Here is a 19,492-nt window from a genome sequence, read left to right as displayed (position 1 = left end):
CAATGGGTTCCATGACGGTTTGGTTTTACCGTGCACTATTCAGTGTCCACTCGACGATCACCAGAGGTGTACGGCCAGTGTAGGAGATCGCTCCCCACATCATGATGCTGGGTGTTGGCCCTGTGTGCCTCGGTCGTATGCAGTTCTGTTTGTGGCGCTCACCTGCACGGCGCCAAACATGCATACAACCGTCATTGGCACCAAGGCAGAAGCGACTCTCATCGCTGAAGATGACACGTCTCCATTCGTCTCTCCATTCACGCCTGTCGCGACACCACCGGAGGCGGGCTGCACGATGTTGGGGCGTGAGCGGAAGACGGACTTACGTGTGCGGGACCGTAGCCCAGCTTCATGGAGACGGTTGCGAATGGTCCTTGCCGATACCCCAGGAGCAACAGTGTCCCTAATTTGCTGGGAAGGTGCGGTGCGGTCCCCTACGGCACTGCGTAGGATCCTACGGTCTTGGCGTGCATCCGTGTGTCGCTGCGGTCCGGTCCCAAGTCGACGGGCACGTGCACCTTCCGCCGACCACTGGCGACAACATCGATGTACTGTGGAGACCTCATGCCGCACGTGTTGAGCAATTCGGTGGTACGTCCACCCGGCCTCCTACATGCCCACTATACGCCCTCGCTCAAAGTCCGTCAACTGCACAAACGGTTCACGTCCAGCTGTTGCGGCATGCTACCAGTGTTAAAGACTGCGATGGAGCTCCATATGCCATGGCAAACTGGCTGACACTGACGGTGGCGGTGCACAAATGCTGCACAGCTAGCGCCATTCGACGACCAACACCGCGGTTCCTGGTGTGTCCGCTGTGCCGTGCGTGTGATCATTGCTTGTACAGCCGTCTCGCAGTGTCCGGAGCAAGTATGCTGGGTCTGACACACTGGTGTCAATGTGTTCTTTTTTCCATTTCCAGGAGTGTATTTGAATCATGTAAAGTGGTTAAGAGTTTGTTGTTTATAGCAGGTTCATCTGGTTGTATCGCCAGAAAGCAGATTCTCAATTCAGTGGGTTTTTGGTGCAGATTTGACACCACAAGCACTTTACTGAATAACGGGTGTTTGGAATTTGATAAATCTTATTTAGGTATCTCCTTCATTTGCTTTTTTTTTTAAAAAATCGTATTGCAATGGTCACTAAATAATCAATGTGCTGCACAAATTGTGGTACATGTTCCTTCCCTCTCAACAAGGAGATTCCGTTTAATGACTGCTATGTTTGTTCAACCATTGAGTGTGATTTTGTTAGATGGGATCAGCACTCCGAGCATTTTGATTTTGGAGTTATAAGGAAAGACTTAATTGTTATGCTAAGTGCTTCTTTTGATTGTTACTCTTCTCACTTATATTCATCAATTTCACAGTGGAGTAATTTATTTGAATCGTGAAATGTGGTTAAGAGTTTGTTGTTTACAGCAGGGTCATCTGGTTGTCCAATGTTCACTAAAAATAATCAATGTGCGCACAAATTGTGGTACATGTTTGTTCCCTCTCAACAGGGAGATTCCGTTTCATGACTGCTATGTTTGTTCAAACATCGAGTGTGATTTTGTTGGATGGGAACCTCCACTCCGAGAATCTTGGGTGTTGTAGTTATTAGGAAAAACTTCATTGTTTTGCTAGGTGCTTCTTTTTATTGTTACCCTAATCACATACATTCATCAATTTCACAGTGGGTTAATATATTGAATTACCCTTATAACTTATATTCATCTATTTTGCGGTGGTGTAATGTATTTGAATCGTTAAATGTGTGTAAATGTTTGTTGTTTAGAGCAGGGTCATCTGTTTGTATGGCCAGAAACAGATTCTCCACTCAATTGGTTTTTGGTGCAGATTGGATACCACATGCATTTTACTGAATAACGAATGTTCGGAATTTGATAAATCTTCTTGTTTTCGTATCTCATTTAATTGCTTTAAATTTTTAAAAATCTTATTGCAATGGTCACTAAAAATAATCAGTGTGGTGCACAAATTGTGGTACATATTTTTTCCCTCTCAGCAGGGAGATTCCGTTTCATAACTGCTATATTTGTTCTACCAAAGAGTGTGATTTTGTTGGACGGGAACCACCACTCCGAGCATCCTTAATATTGGAGTTTTTAGGAAAGAATTCATTGTTTTGCTAAGTGCTTGTTTTGATTGTTACCCTTAACACTTATATTCATCAATTTCACATTAGAGTAAATAAAATAGAAAGAAACTTCCACATGGGAAAAATATATTAAAACAAAGATTCCAAGACTTACCAAGTGGGAAAGTGCCGGCAGACAGGCACAATGAACAAAACACACAATCACACACACACAGAATTACTAGCTTTAGCAACCGATGTTTGCTTCTTCAGGAAGGAGAGGGAAAGACGAAATGATGTGGGTTTTAAGGGAGAGGGTAAGGAGTCATTCCAATCCCGGGAGCGGAAAGACTTCCCTTAGGGGAAAAATGGACAGGTGTACACTCTCTCTCTCACACACACACACACACACACACACACACACATACACACACACACACACACACACACACACACACATCCATCCGCACATACACAGACACAAGCAGACATATTTAAAGGCAAAGAGTAAGGGCAGAAATGTCAGTCGAGGCGGAAGTACAGAGGCAAAGAAGTTGTTGAAAGACAGGTGAGGTATGAGCGGCGGCAACTTGAAATTAGTGGAGGTTGAGGCCTGGTGGATATCGAGAAGAGAGGATATACTGAAGGGCGAGTTCCCATCTCCGGAGTTCGGATAGGTTGTTGTTGGTGGGAAGTATCCAGATAACTCGGACAGTGTAACACTGTGCCAAGATGTGCTGGCCGTGCATCAAGGCATGTTTAGCCACAGGGTGATCCTCATTACCAACAAACACTGTCTGCCTGTGTCCATTCATGCCAATGGACAGTTTGTTGCTGGTCATTCCCACATAGAAAGTGTCACAGTGCAGGCAGGTCAGTTGGTAAATCACGTGGGTGCTTTCACACGTGGCTCTCCCCTTGATCGTGTACACCTTCCGGGTTACAGGACTGGAGTAGGTGGTGGTGGGATGGTGCCTAGGACAGGTTTTACATCGGGGGCGGTTGCAAGGGTAGGAGCCAGAGGGTAGGGAAGGTGGTTTGGGGACTTCATGGGGATGAACCAAGAGGTTACGAAAGTTATGTGGACAGCGGAAAGACACTCTTGGTGGAGTGGGGAGGATTTCATGAAGGATGGATCTCATTTCGGTGCAGGATTTTAGGAAGTCGTATCCCTGCTGCAGAGCCACATTCGAGGTCTGATCCAGTACCGGGAAATATTCTGTCACAAGTGGGGCACTTTTGGGGTTCTTCTGTGAGAGGTTCTGGGTTTGAGGGGATGAGGAAGTGGCTCTGGTTATCTGCTTCTGTACCAGGTTGGGAGGGTAGTTGCGGGATGCGAAAGCTGTTTTCAGGTTGTTGGTGTAATGGTCGAGGGATTCAGGACTGGAGCAGATTCGTTTGCCACAAAGGCCTAGGCTGTAGGGAAGGGACCGTTTGATATGGAATGTGTGGCAGCTGTCATAATGGAAGTACTGTTGCTTGTTGGTGGGTTTGATGTGGACGGATGTGTGAAGCCGGCCATTGGACAGAGGGAGGTCAACATCTAGGAAAGTGGCATGGGATTTAGAGTAGGACCAGGTGAATCTGATGGAACCAAAGGAGTTGAGGTTGGAGAGGAAATTCTGGAGTTGTTCTTCACTGTGAGTCCAGATCATGAAGATGTCATCAATAAATCTGTACCAAACTTTGGGTTGGCAGGCTTGGGTAACCAAGAAGGCTTCCGCTAAGCAACCCATAAATAGGTTGGCATACGAGGGGGCCATCCTGGTACCCATGGCTGTTCCCTTTAATTGTTGGTATGTCTGGCCTTCAAAAGTGAAGAAGTTGTGGGTCAGGATGTAGCTGACTAAGGTGACGAGGAAAGAGGTTTTAGGTAGGGTGGCAGGTGATCAGCGTGAAAGGAAGTGCTCCATTGCAGCGAGGCCCTGGAAGTGCGGGATATTCGTGTATGGGGAAGTGGCATCAATGGTTACAAGGATGGTTTCTGGGGGTAACAGACTGGGTACGGATTCCAGGCGTTCGAGAAAGTGTTGGTGTCTTTGATGAAGGATGGGAGACTGCATGTAATGCGTTGAAGGTGTTGATCTACGTAGGCTGAGATACGTTCTGTAGGGGCTTGGTAACCAGCTACAATGGGGTGGCCAGGATGTTTGGGTTTGTGAATTTTAGGAAGTAGGTAGAAGGTAGGAGTGCGAGGTGTCGGTGGGGTCAGGAGTTTGATGGAGTCAGGTGAAAGGTTTTGTAGGGGGCCTAAGGTTCTGAGGATTCCTTGAATCTCCGCCTGGACATCAGGAATGGGATTACCTTGGCAAACTTTGTATGTAGAGTAGTCTGAAAGCTGACGCAGTCCCTCAGCCACATACTCCCGACGATCAAGTACCACGGTCGTGGAACCCTTGTCAGCTGGAAGAATGATGATGGATGGGTCAGCTTTCAGATCACGGATAGCCTGGGCTTCGGCTGTGGTGATGATGGGAGTAGGATTAAGGTTTTTCAAGAAAGAATGAGAGGCAAGGCTGGAAGTGAGAAATTCCTGGAAGGTTTGGAGAGGGTGATTTTGAGGAAGAGGAGGTGGGTCCCGCTGTGATGGAGGACGGAACTGTTGCAGGCAGGGTTCAATTTGGATAGTGTCCTGGGGAGTTGGATCATTAGGAGTGGGAACAGGATTATTTTTCTTCATGGCAAAGTGATATTTCCAGCAGAGACTACGAGTGTGGGACAGTAAATCTTTGACAAGGGCAGTTTGGTTGAACCTGGGAGTGGGGCTGCAGGTGAGGCCTTTGGATAGGACAGAGGTTTCGGATTGGGAGAGGGGTTTGGAGGAAAGGTTAACTACCTCCGCTCATTGCACACAGACCCAGTCTCTCCCATCTACTCAATCTCCCGCTTCCAGCTCTACTCCCACCAACACCTCAAAATTCTAGTCACAATCTGGAACCACAACACCCCAATTCAGTAGTTAACCTGCTGCATCATCTGGATGTATGGCCAGAAAGCAGATTTTCCACTCAATGGGATTTTGTTGCATATTGGATACCACATGCACTTTACTGAATATCGAATGTTCAGAATTTGATAAATCTTCATGTTTAGGTATCTCCTTCATTTGCTTTTAGGTATCTCCTTCATTTGCTTGATATTTTTAAAAATTTTATTGCAATGGTCACTAAAAATAATCAATGTGCTGCACAAATTGTGGTACATGTTTCATCCCTCTCAACAGGGACATTCGGTTTCATGACTGCTATGTTTGTTCAAACATCGAATGTGATTTTGTTGGATGGGAAGCACCACTCTGAGCATTCTGACGATTGGATTTATTAGAAGTACTTTTTTCTTTTGCTAGGTGCTTCCTTTGATTGATCCCTTTGTCACTTATATTCACCAATTCCACAGTGGATTAATGTATTTGAATCGTGAGGTGGGTTTATGTGTTTTTTGTTTAGAGCAGGGTCTTCTGGTTGTATGGCCAGAAAGCAGATTTCCCATTCAATGGGTTTTTGGTGCATATTGGACACCAGATGCATTTTACTGAACACCGAATGTTCGGATCTGATAAATCTTATTGTTTTGGTATCTCCTTCATATGCTTTATATTTTTTAAAATCTTATTTCAGTGGTCACTAAAAATAGATATTGTGCTGCACAAATTGTAGTACATGTTTCTTCCCTCTCAACAGAGAGATTCCGTTTCATTACTGCTATGTTTGTTCTAACATTGAGTGTGATTTTGTTGGATGGGAATCACCACTCCGAGCATTCTGATGATTGGAATTATTAGAAAGACTTTTTTCATTCGCTAGGTTCTTCCTTTGATACCTTTATCACTTATATTCATCAATTTCACAGGGGAGTGGTGCATTTTATTCGTGAAATGTTCGTAAATGTTTGTTGTTTACAGCAGGGTCATCTGATTGTATGGCCACAAAGCAGATTCTCCATTCAATGGGTTTTTGGTGCAGATTGGGCACCACATGCATTTTACTGAATAACGAATGTTCGGAATTTGATAAATCTTCTTTTTTTGTGTCTCTTTTAATTGATTTAAATTTTTAAAAATCTTTTTGCAATGGTCACTAAAAATAATCAATGTGCTGCACAAATTTTGGTACATGTTTCTTCCCTCTCAGCAGGGAGATTCCATTTCATAATGGCTGTATTTGTTCTACCATAGAGTTTGATTTTGTTGGATGGGAACCACCACTCCTACCATCCTATATATTCGAGTTTTTATGAAAGAATTCATTGTTTTGCTAGGTGCTTAGTTTGATTCTTCCCCTTATCACTTATATTCATCAATTTCACAGTTGAGTAATTTATTTGAATCGTGAAATGTGGGTAAATGTTTGTTGTTTACAGCAGGGTCATCTGGTTGTATGGTCAGAAAGCAGATTCTCCATTCAATGGGTTTTTGCTGCAGATTGGACACCACATGCACTTTACTGAAAATCTAATGTTCAGAATTTGATAAATCTTCTTAGTTTGGTATCTCCTTCATTTGCTTTATATTTGTAAAAATCTTATTGCAATGGTCACTAAAAATAAACAATGTGCTGCCCAAATTGTGGGATATGTTTCTTCCCTCTCAACAGCGAGATTCTGTTTCATGACTGCTATGTTTGTTCAAACATCGAGTGTGATTTTGTTGGATGGGAACCACCACGCCAAGCATCCTCAATGTTGGAGTTTATTAGGAAAAACTTCATTGTTTTCCTACGTGCTTGATTTGATTGTTACCCTTATCGTATATATTCATCAATTACACAGTGGAATAATATATTTGAATCGTGAAATGTGGTTATTTGTTTTTTGTTTACATCAGGGTCACCTGGTTGTACGGCCAGAAAGCAGATTCTGCATTCAATCAGTTTGTAGTGCAGATTGGACACCACATGCACCTTACTGAACACAGGATGCTCAGAATTTGATAAATAATTTTGTTTTGGTATCTCCTTCATTTGCTTTATATTTTTAAAAATCTTATTTCAATGGTCACTAAAAATAGACAATATGCTGCACAAATTGTAGTACATGTTTCGTACTTCTCACCAGGGAGATACCGTTTCATGACTGCTATGTTAGTTCAAACATCGAGTGTGATTTTGTTGCATGGGAATCACCGCTCCGAGCATTATGACGATTGGAGTTATTAGAAAGATTTTTTTTTTCTTTTGGTAGGTGCTTCTTTTTACTTATATTCACCACTTCCACAATGGATTAATGTATTTGAATCGTGAAGTGGGTTTATGTGTTTGTTGTTTACAGCAGGGTCATCTGGTTGTATGGCCAGAAAGCAGATTCCCCATTGAATGGGTTTTGGTTCAGATTGGACACCACATGCACTTCACTAAATATCGAATGTTCAGAAATTGATAGCTCTTCTTGTTTAGGTATCTCCTTCATTTTCTTTATATTTTAAAAATCTTATTTCAATTGTCATTAATAATAATCAATGTTGTGCGGAAATTTTGGTACATGTTTCGTATCTCTCATCAGGGAGATTCTGTTTCATGACTGCTATGTTTGTTCAAACATCGAGTGAGATTTTGTTAGATGGGAACCACCACTCCGATCATTCTGACTATTGGAGTTATTAGAAAAACGTTTTTCTTTTGCTAGGTACTTCCTTTGATACCTCTTTCACTTATATTCATCAATTTCACAGTGGATTTATGTATTTGAATCTTGAAGTGGGTTTATGTGTTTGTTGTTTACAGCAGGGTCATCTGGTTGTATGGCCAGAAAGCAGATTCTCCATTCAAAGGGTTTTTGGTGCAGATTGGACACCACATGCACTTTACTGAATAACGAATGTTCGGAATTTGATATATCTTCGATTTTAGGTATATCCTTCATTTGCTTTATATTTTTAAAAATGTTATTCCTATGGGACCTAAAAATAATCAACGTGCTGCATAAATTGTAGTAAATGTTTCTTTCCTCTCAACAGGGAGATTCTGTTTCATGACTGCTAAATTTGTTCTAACATCGAGTGTGATTTTGTTGGATGGGAATCACCACTCCGAGCATTCTGACGATTGGAGTTATTAGAAATACTGTTTTCTTTTGCTAGGTGCTTCCTTTGATTGTTACCCTTATCACTTATATTCATCAATTTCACAGTGGAGTAATGTATTTTATTCGTGAAATGTGGTTAGGAATCTGTACTTTACGGCAGGGTAATCAGGTGTTAAGGCCACAAAGCAGATTATACAATCAATCGGTTTTGGTGCAGATGGGACACCACATGCACCTTACTGAAAATGGATGTTCGGAAATTGAGAAATATTCTAGTTTACGTATCTCCTTCATTTGCTTTGTTTTTTAAAAAATCTTGTTGCAATGGTCTCTAAAAATAATCAATGTGCTGCACAAACTGTGGTACATGTTTTTTCCCTCACAGCAGAGAGATTCCGTTTCATGACTGTTATATTTGTTCTTCCATCGAGTGTGATTTTGTTGGATGGGAACCACCACTCCGAGCATCTGACCATTCGACTTCATTGTTTTGCTAGGTGCTTCCTTTGATTGATACTTTTATCATATATATTCATCAATTTCACAGTGGAGTAATTTATTTGAATCGTTAAATGTGGGTAAATGTTTGATGTTTACAGGAGGGTCATCTGGTTGTATGTCCAGAAAGCAGATTTTCCATTCAATGGGTTTTTTTGGTTCAGGTTGGACACAACATGCACTTAACAGAATATCGAATGTTAAGAATTTGATAAATCTTCTTGTTTAGGTATCTCCGTCATTTGCTTTATATTTTTAAAAATCTAATTGCAATGGTCACTAAAAATAATCAATGTGCTGCACAAATTGTGGTACATGTTTCTTCCCTCTCAGCAGGGAGATTCCGTTTCATGACGGCTATATTATTTCTACCATCGAGTGTGATTTTATTGGATGGGAACCACCACTCCGAGCATTCTGAATATTGGAGTTATTAGGAAAGACTTCTTTCTTTTGCTAAGTGCCTGTTTTGTTTGTTACCCTTAACACTTATATTCATCAATTTCTCAGTCGAGTAATGTATTTGAATCGAGAAATGCGGTTAAATAGTTGTTGTTTACATCAGCGTTATCTGCTTGTATGGCCAGAAAACAGATTCTCCATTCAATGGGTTTTTGGTGCAGATTGGACACCACATGCCCGTTACTGAATAACGAATGTTTGGTATTTGATAAATCTTCTTGTTTAAGTATCTCCTTCATTTGTTTTATATTTGTAAAAATGTTATTCCAGTGGTCACTAAAAATAATCAATGCGCTGCACAAATTGTGGTACATGTTTATTCCCTCTCAATAGGGTGTTTTCGTTTCATTACTACGTTTGTTCTACCATCGAGTGTGATTTTGTTGGATGGGAACCACCACTCTGAGCATCCTGAGTATTAGTGTTATTAGGAATGATTTCTTTCTTTTGCTTTGTGCTTCTTTTGATTGTTACCCTTATCACTTTAATTCATCAAATTCACAGTGGAGTAATGTATTTGAATCGTGAAATGTGGTTAAGAATCTGTACCTTATGGTAGGGTAATCTGGTGTTATGGCCACAAAGCAGATTATCTGATCAATGGTTTTTGTTGCAGATGGGAAACCACATGTACCTTACTGAAAACGGATGTTCGGAATTTTAGAAATATTCTTGTTTAGGTATTTCCTCCATTTGCATTATTTTTTAATAATCTTGTTGCAATGGTGACTAAAAATAATCAATGTGCTGCACAAATTGTAGTACATGTTTCTTCCCTCTCAACAGAGAGATTCTGTTTCCTGACTGCTATGTTTGTTCAAACATCGAGTATGATTTTGTTGGATGGGAATTACCACTCTGAGCGTTCTGACGATTGGAGTTATTAGAAATACTTTTTTGTTTTGCTAGGTGCTTCGTTTGAGTGATACCTTTGGCACTTATATTCATCAAATTCACAGTGGAGTAATGTATTTGATTCGTGAAATGTGGGTAAATGTTTGTTGTTTACAGCCAGTTAATCTGGTTGTATGGCCAGTAAGCAGATTCTCTATTCAATGGTCTTTTGGTGCAGATTGGACACCATATGCACTTTACTGAATAACGAATGTTCGGAAATCGATAAATTGTCTTGTTTAGCTAGCACCTTCATTTGCTTTGTATTTTCAAATATCTTATTTCATTGGTGATTAAAAATAAACAATGTGCTGCACAAATTATGGTACATGTTTCATACCTCTCATAAGGGAGATTCCGTTTAATGACTGCTATGTTTGTTCAACCATCGAGTGTGATTTTGTTGGATGGGAACCACCACTCCGAGCATTCTGACTATTGGAATTATTAGAAAGACTTTTTTTTTTTTTTGCTAGGTGCTTATTTTGATTCTTCCCCTTATCACATATATTCATCAATTTCACAGTGGAATAATATATTTGAATTGTTAAATGTGGTTATGTGTTTTTTGTTTACAGCAGGGTCATCTGGTTGTATGGCCAGAAAGGAGATTCTTCATTCAATCGGTTTTTGGTGCAGATTGGACACCACATGCAACTTACTGAACACCGGTTGTTCAGAATTTGATACATCTTCTTGTTTTGGTATCTCCTTCATTTGCTTTATATTTTTAAAAATCTTATTTCAATGGTCACTAAAAATAGACAATGTGCTGCACAAATTGTAGTACATGTTTTTTCCCTCTCGACAGGGAGGTTCCGTTTCATGACTGCTATGTTTGTTCAGATATCGTGTGTGATTTTGTTGGATGAGAGTCACCACTCCAAGCGTTCTGACGATTGGAGTTACTAGAAATACTTCTTTCTTTTGCTAGGTGCTTCCTTTGATTGATACCTTTATCACTTATATTCATCAATTTCACAGTGGAGTAATTTATTTGGATCGTGAAATGTGGGTAAATGTTTGTTGCTTACAGCAGCATCATCTGGATGTATGGCCAGAAAGCAGATTCTCCATTCAATGGGTTTTTGCTGCAGATTGGACAATACATGCACCTTACTGAACACAGGATGTTCAGAATATGAAAAATCTTCTTGTTTTGGTATCTCCTTCATATGCTTTATATTTTTAAAAATCTTATTTCAATGGTCACAAAAAATAGACAGTGTGCTAAACAGATTGTAGTACTTGTTTTGTACTTCTCAACTGGGAGATTCTGTTTCATGACTGCTATGTTTGTTCAAACATCGAGTGTGATTTTGTTGGATGGGAATCAGCACTCCGAGCGTTCTGACGATTGTAGTTATTAGATAGATTTTTTTTCCTTTTGCTAGGTGCTTCTTTTGATTGTTATCTTTTTCACTTATATTCACCAATTTCACAATGGATTAATGTATTTGAATCTTGAAGTGGTTTTATGTGTTTGTTGTTTACTGCAGGGTCATCTGGTTTTATGGCCAGAAAGCCGACTCCCCATTCAATGGGTTTTAGGTGCCATTTTACATCACATGCACCTTACTGAACACCAATTGTTCGGAATTTGATAAATCTTCTTGTTTTGGAATCTCCTTCATTTGCATTATATTTTTAAAAATGTTATTGGAATGGTAACTAAAAATAATCAGTGTGCTGCACCAATTGTGGTACATGTTTCTTCCCTCTCAATAGGGAGTTTTCGTTTCATGACTACGTTTGTTCTACCATCAAGTGTGATTTTGTTGGATAGGAACCACCACTCCGAGAATTGGATTTATAAGGAAAGACTTCTTTCTTTTGCTAGGTGCTTCTTTTGACTGATACCCTTATCACTTATATTTATCAATTTCACAGTGGAGTAACGGATTTGAACTGTGAAATTTGGTTAAGAGTTTGTTCTTTACGGCAGGGTCATCTGGTGGTATGGCCTCAAAGCAGGTTATACAATCAATGGGTTTTTTTGCAGATGATGCACCACATGCACCTTACTGAATAATGGCTGTTCGGAATTTGATAAATCTTCTATTTTAGGTATCTCCTTCTTTTGCTTTATATTTTAAAAAATTTAATTCCAATGGTCACTAAAAATAATCAATGCATTGCAGAACTTGTGGTACATATTTCTTCTTTCTCAGCAGGGAGATTCCGTTTCATGACTGCTATGTTTGTTCTACCATCAAGTGTGATTTTGTTGAATGGGGACCACCACTCCAAACATTCTGACTAACAGAGTTATTAGGAAAGACTCTTTTGTTTTGCTGGGTGCTTCTTTTGATTGTTACCCTTATCACTTATGTTCTCCAATTTAACTGTGGAGTAATGTATTTGAATCATGAATCGTGGTTATGTGTTTCTTCTTTACAGCAGGGTCATCACTCATCAGAGGGCAATTGTGACACTGCTTTGTAATTATCTGCTGGATAAATTGAATAGGTTTGTGCAGTTTCCTTCCTCTGTGGCAGCTTTAGTCGTCTTGTTGCCAGTAAAGGAAGATTGTATCAAAAGAGAAGTTGTGACTAAGGAAGCTGGGATTATTTTTACTTCCCCCTTGTTTTGTCATTTTTTTTTATTTTTATTTTTATTTATTTATTTATTTATTTTTTTTTTTTCGTCATCAGTCTACTGACTGGTTTGATGCGGCCCGCCACGAATACCTTTCCTGTGCTAACATCTTCATCTCAGAGTAGCACTTGCAACCTACATCCTCAATTATTTGCTTGACATATTCCAATGTCTGTCTTCCTCTACAGTTTTTTTCCTCTAGAGCTCCCTCTAGTACCATGGAAGTCATTCCCTCATGTCTTAGCAGATGTCCTATCATCCTGTCACTTCTCCTTATCAGTGTTTTCCACATATTCCTTTCCTCTCCAATTCTGTGTAGAATCTCCTCATTCCTTAACTTATCAGTCCACCTAATTTTCAACATTTGTCTATAGCACCACATTTCAAATGCTTCAATTCTCTTCTGTTCCGGTTTTCCCACAGTCCATGTTTCACTACCATACAATGCTGTACTCCAGACGTACATCCTCAGAAATTTTTTCCTGAAATTAAGGCCGGTATTTGACATTAGTAGACTTCTCTAGGCCAGAAATGCCTTTTTTACCATAGCGAGTCTGCTTTTGATGTTCTCCTTGCTCCGTCCGTCATTGATTATTTTACTGCCTAGGTAGCAGAATTCCTTAACTTCATTGACTTCGTGACCATCAATCCTGATGTTAAGTTTCTCGCTGTTCTCATTTCTACTATTTCTCATTACCTTCGTCTTTCTCCGATTTACTCTCAAACCATACTGTTTGCTCATTAGACTGTTCATTCCGTTCAGCAGATCATTTAATTCTTCTTCACTTTCACTCAGGATAGCAATGTCATCAGCGAATCATATCATTGATATCCTATCACCTTGTATTTTAATTCCACTCCTGAACCTTTCTTTTATTTCCATCATTGCTTCCTTGATGTACAGATTGAAGAGTAGGGGCGAAAGGCTACAGCCTTGTCTTACTCCCTTCTTAATACGGGCACTTCGTTCTTGATCATCCACTCTTATTATTCCTTCTTGGTTGTTTTACATATTGTATATGACCCTTCTCTCCCTATAGCTTACCCCTACTTTTTTCAGATTCTTGAACAGCTTGCACCATTTTATATTGTCGAACACTTTTTCCAGGTCGACAAATCCTATGAATGTGTTTTGATTTTTCTTTAGCCTTGCTTCCATTATTAGCTGTAACGTCAGAATTGCCTCTCTCGTGCCTTTACTTTTCCTAAAGCCAAACTGATCGTCACCTAGCAGATTCTCAACTTTCTTTTCCATTCTTCTGTATATTATTCTTGCAAGCAACTTTGATGCATGAGCTGTTACGCTGATTGTGCGATAATTCTCGCACTTGTCAGCTCTTGCCGTCTTTGGAATTGTGTGGATGATGCTTTTCCGAAAGTCAGATGGTACGTCGCGAGACTCATATATTCTACACACCAAGGTGAATAGTCGTTTTGTTGCCACTTCCCCTAATGATTTTAGAAATTCTGATGGAATGTTATCTATCCCTTCTGCCTTATTTGACCGTAAGTCCTCCAAAGCTCTTTTAAATTCCGATTCTAATACTGGATCCCCTATCTCTTCTAAATCGACTCCTGTTTCTTCTTCTATCACATCAGACAAATCTTCACCCTCATAGAGGCTTTCAATGTATTCTTTCCACCTATCTGCTCTCTCCTCTGCATTTAACAGTGGAATTCCCGTTGCACTCTTAATGTTACCACCGTTGCTTTTAATATCACCAAAGGTTGCTTTGACTTTTCTGTATGCTGAGTCTGTCCTTCTGACAATCCTATCTTTTTCGATGTCTTCACATTTTTCCTGCAGCCATTTCGTCTTAGCTTCCCTGCACTTCCTATTTATTTTATTCCTCAGCGACTTGTATTTCTGTATTCCTGATTTTCCTGGAACATGTTTGTACTACCTTCTTTCATCAATCAACTGAAGTATTTCTTCTGTTACCCATGCATTGGTTAGCACACTGAACTCGCATTCAGGAGGACGACGGTTCAATCCCGTCTCCAGCCATCCTGATTTAGGTTATCTGTGATTTCCCTAAATCGTTTCAGGCAGATGCCAGGATGGTTCCTTTGAAAGGGCACGGCCGATTTCCTTCCCAATCCTTCCCTAACCTGAGCTTCCACTCCGTCCCTAATGACCTTGTTGTCGACGGGGCGTTAAACACTAACCACCACCACCATCTGTTACCCATGGTTTCTTCGCAGCTACCTTCTTTGTACCTATGTTTTCCTTCACAACTTCTGTGATGGCCCTATTTAGAGACATCCATTCCTCTTCAACTGTGTTGCCTACTGCGCTATTCCTTATTGCTGTATCTATAGCGTTAGAGAACTTCAAACGTATCTCGTCATTCCTTAGAACTTCCGTATCCCACTTCTTAGCATATCGATTCTTCCTGACTAATGTCTTGAACTTCAGCCTACTCTTCATCACTACTATATTGTGATCTGAGTCTATATCTGTTCCTTGGTACGCCTTACAATCCAGTATCTGATTTCGGAATCTCTGTCTGACCATGATGTAATCTAATTGAAATCTTCACGTATCTCCCGGCCTTTTCCAAGTATACCTCCTCCTCTTGTGATTCTTGAACAGGGTATTCGTTATTACTAGCTGAAACTTGGTACAGAACTCAATTAGTCTTTCTCCTCTTTCATTCCTTGCCCCAAGCCCATATTCTCCTGTAACCTTTTCTTCTACTCCTTCCCCTACAACTGCATTCCAGTCGCCCATGACTATTAGATTTTTGTCCCCCTTTACATACTGCATTACCCTTTCAATATCCTCATACACTTTCTCTATCTGTTCATCTTCAGCTTGCGACGTCGGCACGTATACCTGAATTATCATTGTCGGTGTTGGTCTGCTGTCGATTCTGATTAGAACAACTCAGTCACTGAACTGTTCACAGTAACACACCCTCTGCCCTACCTTCCTATTCATAACGAATCCTACACCTGTTATACCATTTTCTGCTTGTCATATGCCTCCTTAAAATTCGTTTTTTCACTTTCAACTAATTACTATTGTCATTTGTGAATATAATCTGCATTTTCATAAAAGAGATAGGTTGGCCTTCAGTTTTAAAGAATTTAACACCAGGTCGAATTTTGTGTATGTAATTGATTTTCTAATTTATATTGAGTCTTCCTAGTTAGTCTCTTTTATTATAGGGCAAAATCAGTCATTTTTATGTAACTTGAATCCCATAATTCTATTGTTGACTTATAAACAAATATAAATCTTGTAATAATTGCAAACATTTGGAATATGAAATGCTAGTATTCGTAAAGTATCTATTTGGCTCTAGTTGGAAACATGTTAGCAAAGCCAGCCCTTAATTAATTCTGTGTTAATTAACAGATATGACAAAAGTATTGATTGATAAACTATATTTGTGAATTTCATGATTAAAACAAATAATTCGGCCTAACTCTTGTAGTAGAAGAATCTCTTAAAAAGTAGGAATTTTTAAAGGTATTCACTTAACTGATTAAATTAAATTTTAATCGCAATTTCTGTAAATTTAACTTTGAGGAATGTGTAATTTCAGTACCAATTATCGTGGTGATACATAAGAGTCATGAGACAGTCAGTCCATGGCCAAGTTTCAGACGAGGAAGCTGTGTTGGTTAGAATAACCACGATGCATCACCTTAACAGTGATGTAAGTGGTACAGTAAGAGGCCATGTGTTAAAGCAATGACAGTGTCTGTTTCATATGTACCTGATTATTTCAAAAGAACTATGAATTATTTGGTTATGTTTTTATTGCTTGTAGGTGTTCAACAGCATACTATTGTAGCAGTATGTGGATGTTTGCCTGGAAACTAGTAATGAGGCTTATGGGAAGTTATGCACTGCCCATATATAACCATGTATTATTGGGAGGTTGTGAAAAGTGAAAGTAGAAGACTGTGGAAGTAGAAGACTGTGCATCTGTCGGCTACATCATTTACAGTAGACAGTACTGCACATCCACCCCCTATGTTTTCAGCAAGTATGTCGACACTGAGGACAACAAAGTAGGCAAACCACAACAAAATGTCAGTTTACTTGCAGCACAGTTTAAACTATGTTGAAAAATGATTTGACTTTGAAGAAAGTGTCCACAGGACTTTCAAACCATTTTCACTGACAGTGAAACAGAGCTCATTTTCAGAATTTGTAGAAGTGATTTCTTGATATGAATTTCTTGTAGATAGGGATTTGATGTTTGAAGAATGTGTGTAGTTAAAGTACTTTCTCAAGCAAGAAGAGAAGAACTTTTTAAGATGAAATCTGATTTGTGGAAGGAATTTTTTTCATTGTTATGAAAACTGTGACAACTTCTTCAAACTTTTCCGTTTTGCTTCAGATGAGTTTTCAGCCTGATGATGAACACTTGGTGAGCTGAGATGCATCTTTTCCCAGCAGCAACATCAGAAGCTGAAATAATAATGAAGATGGTTTAGTGATTTACATGTCTCCAGTTTTGTTGCTTTCTTGATGATTAAGAAGAGAAGATTCTATGAAGGAGATTGAAAAGTGAGCAAAACTCTCAATAAGGTAAAAACAGTCTCACAGAGACTTCTGTTCAGTAGTAGATTATGATAAATATTCTGGTTAACGAAGTATCTGATTCAATTCATTTTGCAGCAATAATTGCAAACCTGCTGTTCAAAAATGGAAGCCTTTTGGATTGATATTTTGTTTGTGATAATTTGTTTGAAATTTCTTTCATTTTCTTTGATGTTTGAGAATATTCATTACATTATAAATTTCATTTTTTTCTTCAACTGTAAAATGGCATGTTTCACAATTTGAAATTATGCGGTTATGAAAATGCGTCATATCACTTCTCTGTCAAATAGAAACTGTTATAATTTTTCATAAAGACCAGAACAGTTCCTGAAGTTAATATTGTAAAAATGTGTCTTCGATGCTTTGCACCAGTGACTTGAGTTGTGCTATCTTTGTTAACTTTCTCAATAGTTTTAGTGACTTGATGTCACATGGAACCAAGTGCAGTTTTATCTGTTGGACTGAGTAATGTGAACTCAGTGTATATCATGAACTGTAATTTGTTTTTACAATTCTGCAACTTTGAAATCAGTGTCCATTTAAAAGTGACTCTTTTTACCCAGTTGCCAAAGCTTTAGAAATGTGTTGTTAATTGTTGATTACATTTGGAGAATTGGGCTTAGCAAAAACTAAATGTTCTTTCATGTGCAAGTCAAGATATTAACTGAAACTATATGACCTAGAGCCCACAATGAATTGTAGTGGTAAATATATTTGGATGGTGAGCTGAGCCACAAAATACTTCAGATCATGTCAATGATTGTTAATACTGTTTTCTAGGTTATGCAACAAATGTCATTAGAACTCTATTCTACAGTGTCATATCCCAACGTTACACTTCAGACAGTTCTGACAACAAAATGTTACAGCTTTAATTACATCATTTCAATAACTTCTTGTTGTTTGGAGTGAGGAACAGGACTCTTAGAAGAACATAGGAAATAATGCTTAGAGAGAAATAATATAGCTCTTGAGATTAGCTGATGATTTCAGAGGCAGGAAAGGACTTGGAAGATAAGTTGAATGGAATGGAAGGGATAAAAATCATACATTGTTGACATTCCTACCTGGAATTTCTGTTGGTTGTTTTAAAATGGTAAAATTCCACCAACCACCATGTTGCCCCCTGCCAGTGGTGTAATGTGATGCAGCATGGAGGGGCAACTGGTCAGCACACCTCTCTCCTGGCATTTTTTGACTGTGGAGCCACTTCTAATCAGTCAAGCAGCTCCTCAGCTAGCCTCACAAGACTGAGTGCATTCTGTACCAGTCACCCCCCACCAAGGAAAAATCGCTGGCAGTACCAGCAATCGAACCCAGGTCTGCCAAATGGCAGTTAGTTGTCTGGTACAGCTAAGGAGGCAGACAATGGAATGGATAGTGTGTTAAAGAGCAGTTCTAAGATCGAACATAAGACAAGGTTAAAGGAATGTAGTCAAGTTGAATCAGGAGATGTGGAGGAAATTACGAGGGATGATCAAAACATTTCCATTTGAAAGCTGTACGAGGAGGGGTCGAAAAGCTTCTACCCTAACAAATAAAGAATGACAGAAATTTCATAAAATCAATTCATTTGTCTATATAATACCTGTGTACACTAATAGACTTGAAGGCATGCTCAGATAACTTCTGCAAACCATTCAAATAAAAGGTCTTTGATTTCAAGTCGAACAAAGCATCAGTCACTGCATCATCATCCTTTGAGGTATTTTTTTAGGTTTGAGAAAAGGAAAAAGTCTGAAACAGTCAGATCTGGAGAATATGGCAGGTGATGTAAGAATTCGAACCCGCAGTCACGCAGAGTTTCCAATGTTGCAAGGTCTTTGTGCACCGGTGCATTGTCCTGATGCTAAAGATTTTAGTGAGCCAATTTTCCACACCTTGTTTTCTTTATCTCTTCTCTCAAATGGCACAGGAGGATGTAACAGTATAAAGCATTGATAGTAGCAACCTTTAGCAAGTAATCCACCATAATTACCCCCATTTGCACTACAGAAGACCAGTGCCATCACCGTACCAGCTGACTTTTGCATGTGGAATATTTTGTGTGAAGGATGTTTTCATTGTTCTGTCTCAGGATCAAAGTGGTGAACACACATTTTATCTATTGTGACATACCTTGCAAGAAATCCATCTTCATTCACTTCAAATTGGCGGATGATTTCTTCACAACACTGCACGTCTTCCTGTATCTCACCTGCACTCGAGTCTTTGTGGACCCACTGAGATGAAACTTTCAGCATTCCCAAAATATCCACAACAGTGTCATGAGCACACCCATGGGAGATTCCAAATGTGGTTTCAATGTCCTGCAAAACTGTATCGTGAATTGTAGTCTCTGTTTCATGAGTGGGAGGCTCTCCGTTCCTTGGTGCT

At 39.5% G+C, this 19,492-nt stretch overlaps 1 long non-coding RNA gene across 1 annotated transcript in view; it reads left to right on the top strand.

The window, feature by feature from the left end:
- The window catches only part of LOC126314080 (uncharacterized), a 100,922-nt gene extending 82,897 nt beyond the window's left edge, over positions 1–18,025 (top strand). Inside the window, exon 4 of the long non-coding RNA XR_007555582.1 lies at positions 16,335–18,025. This is a non-coding gene — a long non-coding RNA (uncharacterized LOC126314080). The remainder of the gene's footprint in view (positions 1–16,334) is intronic.
- The last annotated feature ends 1,467 nt before the right edge of the window (positions 18,026–19,492 follow it).

Source organism: Schistocerca gregaria, unplaced genomic scaffold (genome assembly GCF_023897955.1).
Source record: "Schistocerca gregaria isolate iqSchGreg1 unplaced genomic scaffold, iqSchGreg1.2 ptg000528l, whole genome shotgun sequence".
Taxonomy (NCBI): domain Eukaryota; kingdom Metazoa; phylum Arthropoda; class Insecta; order Orthoptera; family Acrididae; genus Schistocerca; species Schistocerca gregaria.
This window is presented reverse-complemented; position numbering and strand designations above follow the sequence as displayed.